Genomic DNA, 16,969 nt, shown 5'->3' with positions numbered 1-16,969 from the left:
GAGATTATTACCGTGGCCGATTTGTTGAGGAAGTCCCGTAGACTTCGGGGTGAACCTCCTGAAGAAGTTCCGGGTCATTACGAAGGTTTGAAAGTCCTTGTAACTCCTAGTGGCAATAAAGTAGGTTCACCTGAAGAAGGAGAGTCGTCATTGGTAGTCCATCCAGATTACGAAGGTCTAGAAATAGGTTATAATCCTGAAGCTGTTGCAGTTTCCAAGCTTGCTGGTAGTTTTTTGTCTACTAGTGATATAGGCGAAGAACCTGAAATATCTAAACCTGTTACTCCAACTTCTAGTGCACCTGATTCACCTAGGGTAGAAAGAGTCATCACCGAAAATTTTCCTGCTGGTTTGATAGCTATTGAAGAACTTGCTCCAGAGGAAGAATTTGGCGTCTCTATCCTTGAAGATCAACCTACTATTGATCTAAGGGAGCGTGAATCCATCTTTTACAGTCCTCCTAGAAGTACTACTTGGTACCTTTTGTTAACCAATTATTTAGACAACTCAGGGATAAGTTTTTCTCCACCTCGTACTCCTTATCCACCTGGAGGTATTTATACTCCTGTAAATATGTCTGGTCAGTCGTCCATGTTCACTCAATCTCCTGAATCTTTCTTGTACGGCGGTCCTTCTGTTCCCTCTGGGTATCAGTCACTTTTTGGTACTTTCGCGGGAGCATCTCCTCAACCCATTGAACATGGGTTATTAGTTGGAAACAATGGTAATAAACCATTGGGTGTAGGAGACATTTACATGATGTCAGGTTCAGTTCCCGGTTCTCAACCTCAAGGTGGCCAGTTACTGCCTGGGGGGCAACCTCAAGGTACACAAATTGCGTCTGGGGGGCAACCTCAAGGACAATATGTACCCATAGTACAATACATTCCTCAAGGTCAACCCCAGCCTCAATATGTACCCCAAGGTCAACAACAGTATCAGTTTATAGCTCAAGGTCAACCCCAGTATCAGTACTTACCTCAAGGGTATCTACCTCAAGGTCAATACTCGAGTCAAGGTTATCAACCACCTCAAGGTCAATCTTATGTTCAAGGTACGGGAAATGTACCTTTCAATTATCAATCTTACCCTCAATCTGGTTATGGATCTCAATATCCTCAACCTGTCATGGGTCAATACCCCGGAATGAACATAGTGTGGGATCCATCCCAAGTTCAACAGGTATTGCAGCCAAGCGTACAGTTGTCATCTCAAGCTGGACAACCCTTAGTTGCTGGTTCACCTCAGCAACCAGTCTAGTCTAATGTTCAAACTTCTGTACCTTCGGTAGTTACTTAGTCGCCCATTGCACCTAGTACTCCATCTCAAACGACTGCTGCAACTACCGCAACATCTGTTCCTTCCACCACACTTGCTTCTGGAGTATCGACAGCTCCGGTTTCTACTATCTCTGCAACTACTCCTCAGACATCTTTACCATTTTCTAGATCCACGATTCAAACTACAGTTCAGATGCCTGTAGGATAGCCTGGTTTAAGTACGATTGTCACTAGTCAACCACAATTCGCTTATCAACCGTACCAGGGACAGTACTAATACGGGCCTGCTGTCCAACAGCCAGTTTACCAGTATCAACCGTATCCTGGGTACACTTATCAACAACCTCAGCAACCCCAGTACGGTCCGGTTAATCCTGGTTTTCCGGGAGGATACAATATCCCGAATGCGATTCCTATTCCAAGTTATCCTGGATATCCTCCTCCTGGGACTAGTCTTGTGACCCAAAGTTTTAGGAATCCTAATCGGCAGTTACCGTTTATCGCAACTTTGGATTTACCGAACTTGTTGCGCCTAACGAACGATCCAATAAATTATCTTCCGTTCTGGCCACCAATGCCAAATAAGTTGCCCAGTGATATTCCCATGTTTGAGGGTAAGTCTGGAGAGGATCCGTCAAAATCATGTGATGACTTACCACCTCTGGTGTGCTTCAAATTCCATCTCGAATGATTCGATCCGCTTACGTCTTTTCCAGTGTACGCTCATTGGTCTCGCGGCCAAGTGGTACATTGAGTTACCACGGGCCTCTTTTTACAATTTTAGTTTGTTAGCTACCTCGTTCCTAACTCATTTTCAGTTGCTGGTTAGATATGATAATGGCACGGAGCTACTAACTTCATTAAAACAGTCGACGTCCACTTATATTTCCGATCATATACATGAATGGAGACGTCGACGACGATTAGTGAAAGTTTTTATCCCGGACCAAATCTTAGTGTCATGGGGAAAAATGCCTATGCAGGACGATCCTATCCACCTAAGGTGTGACAATGCCTTAGCAACAAACAGACACAGCTATTATAGTATTCTTCCTTTATGAATTAAGAATGAAGAGAGAAGGATAGACTAACCGGTGTCTTTCGTTTGTCCCTCGATCCGGTTTCTCTTCTCTTTGAGAGTTCCCAGCTACTTGCCTTCTCGCTCGCCCCGCTTCAACAGGTTCCTGCAAGATCACAAGAAGAGAACACTACACAAAGACATAGATTCATATTCATAACTAGTTTAGGATTAGAAATAAACTAAACATACTAATGCAATCATACATCAAAGATACAGCAGTATATAGGAGAAACCAAGATAGCTTTATTGATGAATAACAAGGTTCAGGAGGAGATACAACCAAGAGGGCTCCAATCCAGCATCTGCCTCCCAGCGAATGAAATCCTTTCTTCACCTCCCTTCAAAGCATTAAGCGCCCAATGATTCCAATCTCAAACCAATAGCAATTCTTTGCAATAACAAAATTCCATCCTCCTTGGATCTCATGGAGGAGAGATCCATATATAGATGTTTGGAGAGAGGATGAGTCAGCTTGAGATCTGACTAGTGTCCTCTCCCTCTATCAGTTCTTGCTTCCACTTGGAGACTAAGAGCCTCTTACTCATCACTAGTCGAATTCATTGAGGCAAGTGTCATTGGAGAAGATTCTGGAAGCTTCCAGGGTCTTTCCACCTCGTTGAATGAACTTTCCATTTGCCATTTCCCGCTCAGTGCACCCTGGTAGTGCTTCTACCTGGGTTGCAGTGCACCTAGCCAGTGTAATCTCTGCATTTCAGCGCAGACAGCTAGTGGAGCCTCTGAATTGATCCTGAATTGACTTGTTTTTGAGCAGTTTCTGGTGGATAACTTCTGCGAATTCCTGTGGTTTGTTAGCCTTTTTCTTCTAGGGGTAGGAACAACATGTTTAGGGACTTTGGATCCCTTATATTATGGACATTTCATGCTTATAGCTGTAAGGCACAAAAATGTCTATAACAGTTGCCCCCTAAAGTATGAGGCTATTTATCGGTTGAAATGCTTTATTAGGAGGATCCGAAGTTCTTTCAATGCTGGGAGGAGACCTGTAATACAATACAATACAATACATTATTTTCAAACTTTTTTCACGATCTAACTGAGGCGGGCATTCCCATGCTCAACTTTATAAATTCATTTTCATGTACGTATAACAGATAATCGTCTGATGATAGACTGATGATTCTGATAGAGCCATCATCCTTTTGGTAGGATGATTATCTGTGTTGTAAAGCTGTACATTTCTATGTCTTTATTTTCTGAATATATATCGCAGCCCGGATGGATGAAACTAGATCCGGGGTCTTCAGTCTCATCCGATCTTCACTCTAAGTACAAGTCGATCCATGTGAGAAATGTTTTGAAGTCGAACATGGAAAGACATCGCTTGATTACCGGTCAATGAGGTAAACCGTTAACAAGCGCGAGAGGAATCACCGATAATGATAATGACCCTCAAGGTACTGTAGTACAATTCACGTGGTGTGAATAGAGGACTTGGCGTCGAACACCACGCAAAATCTTTCGGTCAAAGGTCATTGATGTGTACCTATCGCCGGAAGTGAGAAACTTGCCATTGAGGCATGCAAGCTTCAAAGTACTGAAGGGGGTGTTCCTAGATCAACTTCTTGGATAATGAGCTGATGTCGACAAGAAGTGATCCGTCAAAGGAGGGCCTTAATGAATCCCATATCAATGACACGGAACGGAGCTAATTATTTTGATGGAGGTGAAAACGATCTGATGACATATGATTCAGGGTGGCGGTCATGAAAGAGTATAATGTATGGTAGTGGATGGGACACAGGTGACTTCTCTGAACGACTTCTCTTGAACATATGGCGACACTTATGTGATGGATCGGTAGCATTACCCCAAATATGGATGGTATGGCGAGACCATGGCGATGTGACCGGTGAATGAAACAACCCAACCTAATTGTGGTACAGAGGAAAAGTGTCATGTTCAAGAGCGACTTGCTACCATCAAAGTTTTCTTGAGTTTCTGCCAATTTTTCCCCAGTCATTGCTGACCAGTACCTATTTATTTTTGTCAAGCTTGAGGAGGATAACATATGCTTGTTCTATAACTTGCCCTTCGGGCAAGCCCATTGCTATGTTTTAACGAGCCTAGCGATAGTGAAACTCGTTCTCGTCTAAAGATAAGTTTGTCGCTATTTAATGCTTTTAACGAGTCTAACGACAAAGATAACTCGGTCCTTTTCATTTTTAGAGAGTCTGAAAAGGTACGTAAAGTCAACTCCAAAAGTCCTTTTTCGTCATCTAATCCCTTAAGTCCGAAAAAGTATAAAACAATACAGAAGGGATGAGTTTTCGATAGTTTTAACGAGCCGAACAAAACAAGCGCTCGATCTCTTTGTGCAATAATCCCTCAGGTCCAAAAAGATTAAAATCTAGAGGAGGGATAGCACTTCCGGTTGCTTTAACGAGCTGGAAGGCCGAAACTCGGCAATCTTTTCATATTTTACGAGTCAGATGAAAAGAGCTTAAAGAAGACTCGTCTTTTGAGGAACGAGTGATAAAACGGGTTAGCAGCTGATTCCAGGTACGGGTTGGAATTTTCCAATCACGGCAGTGTCACAAGGATGGCTAGTGAAATCACTCTTCGCAGCTGTTCCTCAAAATGGGTAAACAATCATATGGAGGTGAACGATCGGCCAATGGAAAAGTGGAGGTGACGGTGCAAACACGACCAAGGCTTTAATGGCTGATGATATTACATTCACGGTGGTTATTTACCGGAAGATAGTTCATTTTTTAACGAGCTTAAACGCGGAAAAACACTGCTCAGTCTTATGTTTATTTTTTAACGAGCATGAACTATGTGCTAAAACTGCTCGGATCTTGCATTTATTTTTTAACGAGCATGAACTGTGTGCTAAAACTGCTCGATAACATGGTCTAATTTTGATTTTTTACCATAACTAGCTTTGCCCTTTTCAAAGATAGTACTGTACCTTCAATTGCTGCATCAAACTAGTTAGAAATGAATAACATTGGCTTGAAAATGAGATTAAAACCCTAATATTTTGCTTTGAACTATGTAAAAAACAATTAAAAAGTGTTTTTACCTCTCATTTTACCATTTCATTTGAACTTGGTTTGTTGGAGCTTTGGAGGTGCCTCTTCCCCCTTGATTTTCACCAGCTGATTTCGGGAGATTCTGTGGACGATTCTCGGTGCCGTCTGGACCAGGTAGGAGCTAAACTTGAGCTCTTTCATTTCATGGTTTCCTTTCTGCATTCTGTGCTTGTTTCCCTGTTTTTCTGAGCCCCTGGGGTTTGATGGGGTCGCTCTGCCATCAGCGCACCCAGTTCACTCGAAACCTGCGCTGAATGTCAAGCTGTATGAAGGCAGTTTGACCTTCAACGCAGGTGGAACACTGGGCAGGTGCGCTGAGCGCAGAAAAAGAGTTTTGTTGCACATTTTTTGATGAGATTTTTGCCAGTTTCTCATCAAATTCAGGATCTAACTCCTCTCATGTTTGTTTTTTCAGAGATATTGGAGCAAAATGACCCTTACATGGCGAGAACGAGAACATGAAGAAGAGGACATGATTGCCCTACATGATCCTGTCACGGTGAACGCGCTGCGGAACTATGGCCTGCTGAAGTTCTTCCGTATCTCTAGCATGAGACAACAGATCTCTCTACTGCAGTATTTGCTCGACGCTTGGGATCCTATCAACCAAGTATTTCAGATTAGGGGCAAATCTATCCCCTTGATCGTAGTAGACATTTACTTCTTGACTGGCTTGTCGAGGCGGGGTGCCCCCATTTCTTTGGCAGGTTCGGCCCGAGGGAGTGACTCTGTGAGAGATTATGTCCGCCAGTATTGCAGGGAAGGATCTCAGCCAAGCAAAGACGACAAGATCGTTATCCGTGAGATTGCTGACAGGTCCCTCAGGTCTATCTTGTATACTATTGGTAGGATGGCGGGTAGCGCATCTCTTCACGTAGCCAACAGATCCTATGTGCAGCATGCCTTGGAGTGTCTCCAACTGAAAATATTCAACTGGTGTGATGCAGTACTTCTTCAGATGAAAAGTCAGTTAACCAAGGTAAAGGACGGGAAGCTGAAGAACTTTGGGTTTGGTTCTATTTTCACCGCCTTTTCTTTGGAGAAGATACCACTGATGCAACCACAGTACATTGCACTCGACTTGCTTTCTCCTACTGAACCACGCATGCAGAGATGGGCTGATCACATGTCTAGGCATGCCGGTCAATCTCAGATCTCTTTCACTGATACCTTCTTCAGGTGGTTCGATCGTCAGGAGATGGTCTATTCCGAGTATCCATATGTTGGCATGGACTTCCGGGGCGATCCGGATTTGGTACTGCTGGACGGCGAGCAGTGGGGCGCTATTGGTAAAATCTTCAACCATATTATTGTTTACTGTTTTTATTTATAATGTCTTTGTGCTTTATTCTATCAAGACTTTAATCAAACTCATGTGTGCATGCAGATGTTGGTCCTGTTCATCCAGCAGTTTGCCCGAGAGCGCCAGTCGCTGCCCCAGCAGGGGAGACTGCTGGGAGGGTTATTCTTCGTGACCTTGATGTGGCTGAGACCCTTACAGCTGTGCAGGAGTAGGTCGAGAGCCATACTCTCGACATTCCAGATGTGAGGATCGACGAGTTGCCCTTACAGTTGCAGCGGCATACTACTGGTGTGCCTAGACGATGGACTCGTCTCTTACACATGATCGCACAGGCCGTGACGTGCTATCTTGAGCATCACTAGACTAGGGTGCCCCTAGCACTTTTGAGTTTTTGGGTCATGTCACTGATTTTGTCTTGGTTACAGAACATTATATGTAAACCATAAACAACTTATATATATATATATATATATATATATATATATATATATATATATATATATATATATTGATTTTCGGGGTTTTATTCTGGTTGAGTTATGTGATCCATATGTACAACATTGATGATGTGTTTCTTTTTATAAATGTCGCAAATGTCTATCTAACACATAGTTTGCTAATGAGTCGGTTAATGTGTTTAAGTTTATGGAAATATGATGGTATTGAATTAAATCAAATTGTCTTTCCAAAATCTTAACCCTTAGGAACATGCGATAAATAGCTGGGTTGCGGACGGAATATATACCATTGAGTTGTAGTATTATGAGTTGTGAGTCTAGCCTGACGATTAGTCGGCGTATACCATGGGTGATGGCATCAGAGAGTAGTTCTATCAACGCGCTATACTCAACGATGTTATTCGTTGATTGCCCAATACATACACCTCTGAAACTTATTAACTCGCTGCTTGGATCAAAAATGGCCCAAGCTGCGGAGGACAGGTTCCGCGAACTACGACTTGCTCCATCAGCATATCCAACACATATCTCCAAAAGGTTTGACATCTGCAATAAAGGTGGATTACTCGACCAAAACAAACACTTTAGCGAAAACAAAATACAACAAAAGCATACAGGTTACTATTTAAGCATAGTAACGCTTGAGGTACAACCCATTACGGGGTTGCGCTAGTGGAATTCCATCATAATCCATTAACTCGTAGGCTCCTTTTGCTAACACTCATTTAACAATATAGGGGCCCATCCATAAAGAATTAAATTTACTCGCTCCCAATTTATCGGATTCTTGGTCATAAAGCAAGACCAAGTCACCTTCTGAGAAGACACGGGGTTTGACATTTTTGTCGAACTGCGCCTTGACTCGTTTCTTATGGGATTCGTTAGCCAAAGTGGCATCACGACGGGTTTCATCCAATTGGATTAATTCCAAGAAACGGGCCTCTTCTTCTGAAGTTTCGGGGAGGAGATCAATTGCGAGTTTAAGAGACGAGATTTCACACTGTACTGGCAAGACTGCTTCCAGGCCATACACCAGTTGGAAAGGTGTGAACTCGGTCACATTCCTTACCGATGTTCGGTAAGCCCAAAAGGCTGAGTACAGGATTAGGTGCCACCTTCTTTTGTGAACTCCGATCATCCTTTGCAACATACGCTTCAGGACTTTGTTGATCGCTTCAACCTGTCCGTTGGCTTGCGGATAATACGGGGTAGAGCTGTCGTGAGATAGCCCTAGCTTGGCAGCTAATTCAACCATCATGTGATTGCGAAAATGCAATCCATGATCCGTAACTATAGCATGTTGTACGCTGAATCTGGCGACTACATGATTGAAAAAGAAAAGGGCAGCTGTTTCACCAGTGTTATCTAATGTAGGCATCACCTCGGCCCATTTGGTAAAATAGTCAACGACGACTATAATATAGCCATGCCCCCCGGTCGAGGTGGGGTTACATGTCATGAAATCGATGCCCCATTTGGCGAAAGGCCCAACAACAACTATTGGCTGTAAAGGTGCGGGTGGTCTTCTGGTTTTGCTATCAAAAATTTGACAAGCATGGCAACTTCTGACTATGGTTATGCAATCTTTGAACATGGTTGGCCAGAAGTATCCTGCTCGTAAGATTTTCTGTGCTGTAGCATATCCAGATTGATGCCCCCCACACGCGCCTGAATGACACTCATTCAGGGCTTTTTCGGCCTCCTCATGGGTGAGGCACCTTCTCCTCATGGGTGAGGCACCTTCTCAGAACTGTATCGATACCACGACGGTAAAGCGTATCACCGACGATCATGTAGTCTTTTGCTTGGTATCGTATACGTTTCTGTTCTGAGTGAGAGGTGTTAGGCCTGAACTTTTGGGTTTGGAGATAAACGATTATATCTCCATACCACTCATCGCTTGTGGATATCAGAAACAAACTTTCGTCCACGATTGATTCTTGGGATGTTTCATCGTTGGACGACGATGGGAGATCGCATAATAATTCTGCAAAAACCAAAGCTTTCTTTGATTTGGATTTTACAAATTCCAGATCAAACTCTTGAAGGATTGCTATCCATTTTGAATATTTGCCCCCCAACAACTGTCGCGACAATATATAAGTCATGGGGTTGCAATCTGATAGAACGGTAGTTTTCCGAAAGAGGACATAATGTCGAAATCTTTGTATCGCTTGAACAGCAGCAAGTGCTAGCTTTTTAACGTACGAATATTTGCTTTCTGTATCATTTAAGTTTTTACTTAAATAATATATAGGATGTTCAATTCCATCGACTTCTTGAACTAAAACCATCGCAATGGTCGTATCCGCTGCAGCCAGATACAGGTTAAAATCTCTTTGATAGTCCGGGGCATACATTAATGATGCTTTTACTAGAGAATATTTCAGAGCGTCAAAGGAAGCTTCCGCCACCTGATCCCAGACAAAAGGTACATCCTTTTTCAAAAGACGAGTATAACCTTTAGCAAGTTTTGCATAATTTGGAATGAACCTCCTCAGAAAGTTTGCTTTCCCTTGGAGTTTCTGAATCTGAAGCAAGTTTGAAGGTGGAGGAAAATTTATGATTGCCTGAACCTTACAGGGGTCGAGACGAATCCCATCCTTGGAGACTACAAAGCCAAGTAAACGACCAGAGCTGACGCAAAATACACATTTGTGTGGATTGAGTCGTATCTTGTAGTGTCGGCAATGTAGAAATATCGCTCTTAAATGCTGCAGATGATCAGTCCGCTTTCGCGAATGAGCCGGAAGGTCGTCGAGGTATGGTTGAACGATGTTCTTGATGTCATGGAAGGCATAATTCATTGCCCTCTGAAACGTCACCCCAGCGTTCTTTAAACCAAAGGGTAATTTTCGATATGCGAATGTGCCCCACGGACAAATGAATGCAGTCTTTGACTGGTCCTATGGGCGGATATTTATTTGATTATACCCGGAGAATCCTTCCATAAATGAAAAGATTTCACATCCGGCGCATTCATCAATTATCTGGTCGATGAAGGGTGTAGGGTAGTTGTCTTTTGGACAAGCTTGATTTACAGCCCTATAATCGACGCACACTAATTGTTCCTTGGTTTTTCATAACAGGGACAATATTCGATACCCAATCGGTTAGAGGAACCGGGTAGATGAAACCAGCATGGAGAAGTTTTTCAACTTCTGCCTTAATTGCAGTGGCTTTCTTGGGGTGCACCTACCTGAGCCGTTGTCTTACCGGTTTGACATCCGGATACATCTTAATTTCATGTTCAACGATACTCGAGTCGATGCCTAGCATTTCATCATATGACCAAGCAAAGACATCTCTGAATTCGCGAAAAAGAGCGTTATATATTTCCAGTTCTTAAGGAGAACAACATTTGCCAACATAAATATTCTCTACAACATCTGCTTTGGTTGAGATATTTATGGCTATAGTCTCTTCAATATTGGATAGGTTCCGCTCGGAATCCACCGTATTTACAGTATTTGATAGGAATTCAAAGACTAAAGGGTGATAAAGGTCGTCTTGAGTATCTTCTTCATAATCTGGAAGAAGGGAACGATGGTGGCAATCATTCCATGGTGCCCCTTCAATCAACATTGATTGTAGAATTCCTTCGTCAGTTCCATGCACTTGCGACCAAGGATCTAAAGGGGTACCATATTCTCTAGACCTATCTACCCAAATGCACGATGAGTGTTGATTTGGGTTTGCCTCCCAAGCTAGGAACATTGATTGCTACAATACCTCCGTTGGGCTTGGGGTTAAAACCATTGCATGATCCATGTCAATATCGTCTTCTGAAATCTTTTGCGTGGAAGATATCATGTTGCAGACTCCTACCAACGCTACTTCTCCTATATAGATTGGAGGTGGAAGTGCGAAAGTTCCCATTAATGTGGGGTCTTTCAGTAGGCCTACTCCGATATTTTGAAGCGAATGGTTGCTGCCATGGATCATTGGAACGCTTCCCGTAACTTGAGAACCATTGGGGAGGAAGTTTTGCTGGTCGACGATTGTAATCCCTCCTTGGAAAGGGAATGCAATCTTTCTAAAATAGGTCGACACGACAGCTGCCATGGCATAGATCCACAGCCTTCCTAGTAGGATGTTGTAATCAAGATTCCCATCGATGACTTCAACATCTATTTCTACCGTTTTTCCCCCTAGTTCAACCTTCAAGTTATTTAGGATACCATACGGGGTATATGTCCTTCCGTCGAATGATTTTAATGTTGTCGAAGATCGCGACAAGGTTGGTGATCCTAAAGTTTTCCAGCAACTCATCGACATAATACATGTAGATTCCCCCTCGTCAATAATTGTTCGATGAACAGTTTTGTTGAGGGCTTTCACTTGGATAAGGAAAGCTAGTTGAGCTGGTAACTGAGGATCGTATCCTTTGTGGTCAAAGGATACAAGATTGGAATCCTTAGGATCAACCCCACCAATGGCTGATAACAAAGCCTGCCTTTGGGATGGGCAATTTTGTAGTACTTCAAGAGTCGACATAGCGGATGGCGATTGGGCCAAATCTTCCACTATGTTATAATGTTGCGTTGCTCTGGCGCGAGGATTAAATGTCGACTTGTGTACTACTCCCTTTGGCGGTTTAATTGTTAATTCAGGAATGATGGGTGGTACAACTTCTGTCGAAGTTGTTGTCGAACTGCTTGGTTGATCTTTTTCCTTGCCATTCGACAGCTGGCGATTCCCGTAATCTTTGTTCCTTGTCGAAATCAAAGCATCATTTTGTTGCTTGGAAATCAACAACATAAGCACTTGCGACAGGGAAGCATTTCCACTATCAACCAGATTTTGACCTGGATTTGGAAACGGATCAGCTAACACAGCTGAGGTTTGCGAACTCTTGAAGAACCTTTTAAGCTCAGCTTTGTATGGACATTCTTTCGTCCAATGGTCCTCATCACATATCTGACACCCCGGGGGGAGGTTTCCTATTTCCAGGAGGGTTTGAAGAAGTTTTTTCAGGGGATGACTCACCCTGTTTCTTCTTCTTCCCTTTGTTTTGCTTTTTCTTGCTTCCTGGTTGTTTGGTTTCTTTGCCCTTATCTGCTGATACGGCATTTACTTCCGAAGCAAGAATTTCATCTTTTGCATTTTGATCCGATATCTTACGGGCCTTCTTGGAGTTGGCCTTTGTTGATTTTGCGTTTGTCATGCCAATCACGCCATCACCGGCATGAGAGTCATTGTTTGATTTAGGAGGAGGAGGAATTGAGAATTCCGGCCTAGGGGCATCAGGTATTTTATCGTAGAGAGTGCCAGACTGAGTATAGACTAAGTCTAGATACTGCGCACGAGCGATAACTTGCTCTTCCGTTACGACTCCCCCCTTTGCCACATCTTCCGTTATAGCAGGACGTAACGACTTGATAAACCATTCAGCTAATAGCTGATCAGGAACGTACGTTTTTACCATCCTATGACGACGTCGCCACTCATGTATATGATCAGATATGTGAGTGGCCGTCGTCTGTTTGAAGTTGGTTAAGATTTCTGTTCCCGTTTCATACCTTATCGGTAATTGAAAATGGGTTAAGAATGTCGTGGCTAAGGTGCTGAAATTGTCGAACGAAGCTCTAGGCAATTCAATATACCATTTTGTCGCTGGACCCATTAACGTCCTCTGAAAAAGGCGAAGCCTTATCGAATCATCGTTCAGGGTGTTTGATGAACACCATAGATGAAATGTCATCACGTGATTCGATGGATCTTCACCTGGATTTCCATTAAATTTAGGAATGTCTGAAGGAAGTTTGTGAGGAATCGCTGGCCACCAAGGGGCGTAAGCAATTGGATCGTTTGTCAACCGGTGTAAATTGGGTAACTCTAAAGTTGCCACGAATGGTAACTGTTGATTCAGGTTAGGTGAAGCATACCCAGGATATGATGGAATTGCCTGAGCAGTTGGCCTTTGCATACCAGCATATTGTAATTGATGTTGGTATGACTGATACGGTTGGTGGATATGACCACTGTAAAGTGGTTGATTTTGACCGTTTTGAATGTACGGTTGTCCACTATTCGCAAAGATCTGCTGCTCAGAACCTTGGTATACTTGTTGGAATTGTGGTTGTTGGTATTGCACCAACCATGGTTGCGAAGCTATGTTCTATTGCGCTATACTAACCGTTGGACCAAGGTGTGGGGTAATTGTACCCGTTTGGACCTGTGTCGCCCCACCAGTAGGCGATTGCGGTTGAGTCATAGGGTCAAGGGGTTGTTGCATTACCACCTGAGAAATCTGAGGTTGACATACAACAGGCAACGTTTGAACTTGCGACACTGTCACAATAGCCGGTGTGGTCAGGATGTTCGACATAGGTACACATTTTTGCATAGAATACACAACCCTTGGTTGTTGAGGTAGCATAGGTACCCAACCACTTGATGTAACTCCAGTATAAGATGAATACTATTGTGAACTTCCGTATGGATATCCTCCCGGAGGGGTTAATGAAAGGGCATACTGCCCCCCATACGGTGGTAATCCGGAACTCAAGGGGATTGTTTGTCCTTGGGGACTGGATTGCCCAAATTGACCTCCAAATGGATCAATCTGGCGAGTCTCAACATAAGAGTTGCCGGATATTATTCTGGAGGAACAAACTGGAATGGACCACACTGTCGAAATAGTCCCTGGGTGAACTCCTTCTAGCGGTTGTGAGCTAGTCGGGATAGATGGTATGCCGACAAACATTGTCGGAGTGACGGCAGGGAGTTCGGCTGTCGTTGTGTCATTTGACACAGTCCTAGATGTTGATGGTTGTTCAGACATTTTGAGTCTATCCAAGAGATTACCTAGCGATTCTACGGGAACTTCCACTGGTGGTAGACTAACTTCTGATGTCGAAGGAAATAGAGTGACCCCGACTCCAAAATGTGTTGGAGTACTTACTTGCGGATCTTCTACAATTTCCTCTATCGCAATCAAACCAAGTGGAAGGGGTAGACCGTCAGGTCCGTAAAATATTTCTGGTGCCGAAGAAGGGGTTGAATCAACAGCGACAGATGTTTGAAGAACAAGACTCTCTGAACTGGTTACAGATGGAACTGGTTCAGTAACACAAGTGTTTGTTCTCACACTAGGATCAGTATCACTGTCCCTCTATGGCTGTTGAACTTCTTCTGTAGAGGCAGGGCTTCCAGAAATGTTTAGAGTAACCGGAATCTCAGATGTCGTTGGAACACTTGTTCTAACTTTGATAGGAGATTTCGAACCGGTTAAACGAGTTCGTTTTGTCCATACTGTTTTCGATTCCGGAGACAAAGACGGTTGACTCGTAAGCCTCCACGAACGACGGGGTTTCAATTGACTTTCTTCCACGATTGCAGATTACTCGATCAACCAAAATACAAAAAGGGGAAAGTGTGTTTCCGAATTAAATGAATTTTTTAGACGCTTTAGACACAACTTGCTTTTTCAATTTTAAAGAGTCGAGAAAAAGCTAAAGATGACTCTAGTCTCCTTCGATGTTTTAACGAGCCCGAAGTGACAAATGCTCGGATGGACTTTTTCCGTTATAGAGTCTGAAAAAGGCCAAAAGGAACTGCTATGGAGTTCTAGGTAGAGGGTGTGCCAAACTTTTCGCAAAACCGCAGAATACTTTTTAAGGTACGGGCGGTCAATCTTCTTAAATGTTGTGTTCAGTGCATTGCGATTAGTAGGGCGGCCGACACGGCTTCCTAAGGATAAAGGTTTTATGCCTATATGGGTCTCCCAATATATACTCGACGGTACGTGGGAGCACAATTCGTACTGGCACTATCGTCGCTCAGGAGGAATCACCCACCATCAGCGAGATCGACAGTCACCAGGCTTTACGACGCCGGAACACGTCTCTAGCCTAGACCTCTATGTTGTGCGTTAAGTTACAAAGCGTTGTTAAGTTCATTCAATTTATTTTAGGTTGATCTTTTTTAGAAGTTTGCCTTTTTGGATCACCACGAGATGTATGATACAATTCCTAAATGCAGTCTAAAGATGATAAGCAAGCTTTATCTCTTTTTCAACAATGAAAATCCTAGCTACAAAGGGAAAAGAAAGACACCATCTTTTCTCAAAGAGCAATCAGCACACTCTAAATGCACTTTTCCTAAATCAAACACGCAAACTATCAAGATGCAAATGCACAGTGCAGGTGTTTGTTTTCCGCTCTCTTAATATTGATGCCTAAAAAGAAAGCTTTTTGTACAACTTTGAATTTGCTTTTAAATGACAAATAAAAACAAGTTTACTTTTTCGAAATCAGAAAGGGTAGAAGAGAATACAACATTTTACGACTTTCGAAATGAACACTTGTTTCGACACATAAAAGAGACAAACTCAAACCAAAAGCAAAAGTAAACGTATAATCAACTGTCAACAGCCAATGAACTCTCTCCTAAGATCACAGTCAACAGATCTGAATCAAGGGCTACAGGATGACTATTTCACTCTTGCAAAGGAAAACTGTAAATGACGCCACAAACACATAAAAACACTCACAGTATTTTTGTACAAAAGGAGGCGGAATTTAAGCAGAGAAAAGGAGTTATCAGACAGGTACCTATGCTGGTTATAGGCTGTAGAAATCAGAGATCAAAACAAGGCAAAACAGAGCAGAGAACCCCAGTTGTACAAGTCCTAAACTGGATTAGCGCACTCCCAACACAGAGGTATTGACATTCAGTGCAGGTAGCCTTCACGGGACCTGCGTTGAAATGCAGAACCTCTTCACAGAGTCTGCGCTGAAGCAGAAACGAGAGTTGTTTCTGGGTTCTGGGTTACGGTTTGCTGATTAATCTACGGTTTCAGGCCAAATAAAAACAACAAGCAAAGTACAATCAAAGGGATGATTTGAAGGAGGGCTAAGATCTATCACAAAGGATCATCAAATCATTTGTGAGTCCATTGTTCAGGTCATAGACAAATCCAGTGATTGGATCAAAGCAGCAGCTGTCTACTTTGCATCTGAAAATAGCAGATGCAGTTCGATTGCTGCTCTTGAGTCTATGAAACAAACAATGATAGAGACACAAATAAAATGACTAAACAAATCTCCCCAGCGGAGTCGCCAATTTGTTGTGGGGAAAAATGCCTATGCAGGACAATCCTATCCACCTAAGGTGTGACAGTGCCTTAGCAACAAACAAACACAGCTATTCTAGTATTCTTCCTTTATGAATTAAGAATGAAGAGAGATGGATAGACTAACCGGTGTCTTCCGTTTGTCCCTCGATCCGGTTTCTCTTCTCTTTGAGAGTTCCTAGCTACTTGCCTTCTCGCTTGCCCCGCTTCAACAGGTTCCTGCAAGATCACAGGAAGAGAACACTACACAAAGACATAGATTCATATTCATAACTAGTTCAGGATTATAAATAAACTAAACATACTAATGCAATCATACATCAAAGATACATCAGTATATAGGAGAAACGAAGATAGTTTTATTGATGAATAACAAGGTTCAGGAGGAGATACAACCAAGAGGGCTCTAATCCAGCATCTACCTCCCAGCGAATGAAATCCTTTCTTCACCTCCCTTCAAAGCATTAAGCACCCAATGATTCCAATCTCAAACCAACAGCAATTCTTTGCAATAACAAAATTCCATCCTCCTTGGATCTCATGGAGGAGAGATCCATATATAGATGTTTGGAGAGAGGATGAGTCAGCTTGAGATCTGACTAGTGTCCTCTCCCTCTGTCAGTTCTTGCTTCCACTTGGGGACTAAGAGCCTCTTACTCATCACTAGTCGAATTCATTGAGGCAAGTGTCATTGGAGAAGATTCTGGAAGCT

Source organism: Pinus tabuliformis, chromosome 2_2 (assembly GCF_031772625.1).
Source record: "Pinus tabuliformis cultivar Carrire ecotype Pingquan chromosome 2_2, CPIR1, whole genome shotgun sequence".
Lineage (NCBI taxonomy): Eukaryota > Viridiplantae > Streptophyta > Pinopsida > Pinales > Pinaceae > Pinus > Pinus tabuliformis.
This window is presented reverse-complemented; position numbering follows the sequence as displayed.